Source organism: Schistocerca americana, chromosome 2 (genome assembly GCF_021461395.2).
Source record: "Schistocerca americana isolate TAMUIC-IGC-003095 chromosome 2, iqSchAmer2.1, whole genome shotgun sequence".
Taxonomy (NCBI): Eukaryota; Metazoa; Arthropoda; class Insecta; order Orthoptera; family Acrididae; genus Schistocerca; species Schistocerca americana.
In genome coordinates this window covers 178,813,298-178,818,751 of record NC_060120.1, presented here as the reverse complement: position 1 = coordinate 178,818,751, position 5,454 = coordinate 178,813,298, and the positions used below count along the sequence as shown (strand labels likewise).

The following is a 5,454-nucleotide window of genomic DNA, read 5'->3' as shown; positions in this document are numbered from 1 at the left end:
AATGACCCTGGTTCCATTAATATTTACAGTTTCTTCTACTGCACGTTTCAGTGATGCTTTAGACACAACCGCCAAGGCACCTAAAAGTATTTTTATGTACTTGCTGAACCTACTGGGAGGAGGAGGAAGGTCCATCAAACCACAAAACGTTTTAGCAGCCTTTTTTCCTTTTCCTATTGCGCGCTTTGCATACACTAACTTCAAATTCACATCATATGAATTATGCATAACGTTCGAAGCCATTTTCATGGTAGATTTATTGCGGGGTCTACACAGAACAACTAGTTTTGACGCTATACCCTTCCTGCTACTTTGTTGTTCAGTTATTTTCAGGCAGCCTACACCACTACATTGTTTGCATTACACCACTTCCACTATCAAAGAAGATAAGATGCCCACATCAACAACAACAAATCCTCTACAAACAGCGTCACTGTTAACACAAAAATTTGAATCGCCAGGAGGCGTGCCATAGGGAGTTTCTTCCCTGAAGAACTGATACATAGGTTACTTTCAACAGTGTGGCTTGTTTTTTTTTTTTTTTTTGAACTGGTTACCACTGAATTTCCTTTTATTGAATTTCTTGATACGTGGCATAGTTCGTATTTATTGCACACTAAAGGATATGTACTTCCACAAATATATGTAGCACTTGGGCAACAAACGGTAACACATGACCAAATTGATTCAGCGACAGCCGGCCGGGGTGGCCGTGCGGCTCCAGGCGCTACAGTCTGGAGCCGAGCGACCGCTACAGTCGCAGGTTCGAATCCTGCCTCGGGCATTGATGTGTGTGATGTCCTTAGGTTAGTTAGGTTTAATTAGTTCTAAGTTCTAGGCGACTGATGACCTCAGAAGTTAAGTCGCATAGTGCTCAGAGCCATTTGATTCAGCGACACAAAAGTAAATACTAGCGAAGATAACCATTCACAGACACTAGAAAGCTGCACTGTTACCAACATATACAACGTATCATACGTATAATAGCTGGAAACAGAAAGTTCACAGTTCTTTTCGAAATAATACTGGTTTCTGTAACAGAAATAAAGGGGGTGTGGCGTCTTACATGACCGTCACTTTAAAATTTGGTGTATATAGGTCGTTTTTCATTTGAAATCCTATAATGTATATATCAGTGTAATCAGGAAGACTATAGAATTTAATAAAGTAAAAAAAAAATATCTATTTCTCCAGCATTTGTAAGTACCGTGTATCCTTAAAGTCTTGTAAATGAAACAAATGTTATTAACATTCTACGTCTGCACATTTATTTCTCAATATAGTCACCCTAGCGACGAACACGTTTGTCCCAAACGAGAGACCAGTTTGTTGATAACGTCACAATAGGATGTTTGACTTTGCTGACGGATCCACAACCTTACCTCTGCATACACCGCTTCATCACTATCCTCGATGGTGTTTTTTAAGTTTTGGAAACAAATGAAAATCTGATGGTGCCAAATCGAGACTGTATAGTGGATGATCGCCGACAGTGAACCCAAGGTGTCAGATTGTTGAAGATGTCGTAGCGCTCGTGTGTGGTCTGGCACTGTCGCGCTGAAGGAAACAGTGCGCCATATACGGACAAATCCTTCGAATTCGAAACGCGATTACAACCCGCAGTTTCTCACACACTGGCAAAATTACGTGACACACCGCCATGTTAAATATATGTAAATATTAAGACTAAAGATATAGAATGTTAATAACGTTTGTTATTTAGAAATCTTTGAGAGATGCCACATAAAAAAATTCTGAAGCGTTGCTTTTCATCTTGCCCTCGTATTCCGAGTTAAAGCCGGAAGCTAAGTTCAAGCTTTCACGACGTCTTATACCATCAACAATAAGAATTCAAGATGGACACGGGTGTTATCCTACATGTCTGTACGGAATCAAAGTGTCAGTATCTCGATACTGCGAAGATCGCCTATCAGAATGGGGAGATGTAAACCACCTACTGCTCAGCTGTTTCCACTACACCTGTCAGCAGGCCAATCTTTGTAAGGTACTCGTCGAAATGCCAGTTCACCTACTCATAACTATCAGGAATCTTGCTCAACAGCCAAAAATCTATGTCCACATAGCAAGATAGTTTCAAGAGACGGACATTAATCTCGAAATTCCAAGATGTGAAGGCACAGAGTCACAGCATCCGCTTTACTTATTGGCTCCACAGGTGCACACCAGAAAAAGAAACCACCCGTACTCATCTTCATAACTGTTTATTTATGCACAGTTAGTTATATCCAATGATGAAACCCATAAAACATAACTACTTGTGAAATACGTTTGTCAGTTATTTACATCCTCAGCGTAAGAATTATACATCAGAAAAAAATTAAAAAATGATAAAAATAAGAAAGTTTATATGTTTGTTCTATTTGCAACGATAACATGTCATTTCGGAAGAGTGAGATATATCGAAACTTCACTATAAACATAACAAATGAATATGTAATTGTAAAAATGTTAAGTAACAATATAAACGGCTAAATTTCTGGACGGTTAGAGGCCACATAAATACAAAAAGGCTCGGAAAAACTCCGAAATACAATGTGTTACAAAAAGGTACGGCCAAACTTTCAGGAAACATTCCTCACACACAAAGAAAGAAAATATGTTATGCGGACATGTGTCCGGAAGCGCTTACATTCCATATTAGAGCTCATTTTATTACTTCTATTCAAATCACATTAATCATGGAATGGAAACACACAGCAGCAGAACGTACCAGCGTGACTTCAAACACTTTGTTACAGGAAATGTTCAAAATGTCCTCCGTTAGCGAGGACACATGCCTCCACTCTCCGTCGCATGGAATCCCTGATGCGCTGATGCAGCCCTGGAGAATGGCGTATTGTATCACAGCCGTCCACAATACGAGCACGAAGAGTCTCTACATTTGATACCGGTGTTGCGTAGACAAGAGCTTTCAAATGCCCCCATAAATGGAAGTCAAGAGGGTTGAGGTCAGGAGAGCGTGGAGGCCATGGAATTGGTCCGCCTCTACCAATCCATCGGTCACCGAATCTGTTGTTGAGAAGCGTACGAACACTTCGACTGAAATGTCCAGGAGCTGCATGAACCACATGTTGTGTCGTACTTGTAAAGGCACATGTTCTGGCAGCACAGGTAGAGTATCCCGTATGAAATCATGATAACGTGCTCGATTGAGCGTAGGTGGAAGAACGAAACTAAAATGAGCTCTAACATGGAAATTAAGCGTTACCGGACACATGTCCACATAACATATTTTCTTTATTTGTGTGTGAGGAATGTTTCCTGAAAGTTTGGCCGTACCTTTTTGTAACACCCTGTATAGGGAACAGGTTGCTCAGCATGCAATTCTTGCAGAATCGACCAATTGCAAAATGGTTAAGAGGAAACAAAACAAAACCGACCAAACGCTGAAGATGTGGAACATGAGAAGAATTTCACCCAACATGCATTTGATGCTGCCTAACACCTACTGTAACAACAAAGCGCTGCTCCCATGCCAACGTAACTTCATCTGTTATTCTTAGCGAGATTGTTGTTAGGCATGAGAAGACAAACCCTTTAACATCCCAGTCTACATCTTCATGCATTAACACACAGTGTAATGCGTGGATGAGGGTACAGTTCCAACGCAACAATCGGGTGCTAAGTTCAAAAAAGTTGAGGACCATAGCTCTAAACATCCTTTATAGCGTTTCGAGAAAATATCACCTCCTTGCTATCTAATCTCCTGGGCCGTTTCAGTAACGCTAGCAGCATACCTCTGAATTGCTTCGGTATCTTGTTTATTCCGTTGTGATGGGAATCGCTGTGACTGAGTCAGGCAGGACGCCATTTCTATAGAACATTACAGGAATGTCAAAGCGTTAAATGAAGTAACATCTGAATTATTTTATGTAACTGATTAAATTTTTTTTCTATGTAGAAGTGGTTGCTCGAAGAGCTGTGGAAATGGGGCGATTAGTGCCAATATATATAGATAATATTTATTGTACAACACAGTCATTATAAGTAGATGATCACACACACACACACACACACACACACACACACACACACACACACAAAGTCACAGACACGTTATACGATTCTGCATTTGTAATTATAGTGGATTCAGTACACTGTAACGTTCCAAGCGCGTGTGTTAAATATTTTTAACGATTTCGTCCTTATTCTAGAGCGATGTTTCGAACATAATGGAAAATAATATTCCAGTCGATGGATAATATCATTCTGAGAGTATTAAAAAAGAGAGAATACTATTGGTACTGTAATTACCATACTGTTATGTAACACACGGTGACGGGCTGTGATGGCGCTTAACAACGTCTCTTACCACAAGTCATTAATTTCATATTTGCGTGAAGAAAAATTATTTTAAGGCACCGGAGGGATTCGAACCCTCGATCTCCTGTTTACTAGACAGGCGCTTTAACCAACTAAGCCACGGCGCCTTGTGGGTGTGTGTTGAGGGTAGCGTGAAGTCCCTGACTCCGCAGTGAGCAGCTGGTCCCTACACTTGTTGCGTGTGACGTCATCAGAACAGCTGGCGCAGCTGATACTGGTTCTCATAGCGCGCGTATCTCGCCGAGAACGTGCTTTACTTCGTTACTCTGTGAAGCATAGTGACGTGCGTGGCAAAGGGTACTTGAAATTCTACCAGATATTCGGGTCTCATCCAGTTACGGGACTGGGTGTTAGTGTTGTCCTCATCAGTCCATTATCATTCGGGAAAGTGGCGAGATTGGACAGAGTAAAGATTGGCAATTTTTACGGGCGCGGATAACCACGCAGTTGAGCGCCCCAGAAAGCAAATATCGTCCTCATCAGTATCTTCCCGTTTCATTCGTGCCTGAAGGGCTTAAAATACCTCTGTGCGGGTTCTACTAAGTCCAATCTTATCTTCGTTCTTTTTTTGTATTTTTTTATCATACGCTGGTCCGATAGCAACTGAAATATCTTCCTAACAGAAAGGAAAGTAACGTTAAGTTCCCTTATAAACTTAAAGTTTTCGTCTTTAAATAAAACGAGATCAATTCTTCTTCTCCGCAACGGGATGTTGTAAAAACTACTGGTCAGCAATAATTCGTAGCGCGGTGCTATACTTTTTTGCTTATTTCTTTTTCCCTATTATATTTTTAATGCTCATATTCGAGATAGGCGTAGCTATCTTCGAACGTATAAGTAGCACTGTGATTCGTTAGTATGTAAGTCAGCCGGCCGCTGTGGCCGAGCGGTTCTAGGCGCTCAGTCCGGAACCGCGCGACTGCTACGGTCGCAGGTTCGAATCCTGCCTCGGGCATGGATGTGTGTGATGTCCTTAGGTTAGTTCGGTTTAAGTAGTTCTAAGTTCTAGGGGACTGATGACCACAGAAGTTAAGTCCCATAGTGCTCAGAGCCATTTGAACCAGTATGTAAGTCAGTTTGTGTCCAATTATCCGCGTTACTGCGTTGTTC

At 41.3% G+C, this 5,454-nt stretch overlaps 1 non-coding gene across 1 annotated transcript; it reads right to left on the bottom strand.

Moving 5' to 3' along the window:
- Positions 1–4,377: 4,377 nt before the first annotated feature.
- Positions 4,378–4,451, bottom strand: Trnat-agu. Its single transcript has one exon. It is a non-coding gene; the product is annotated as a tRNA-Thr (tRNA).
- Between the last annotated feature and the right edge of the window lie 1,003 nt (positions 4,452–5,454).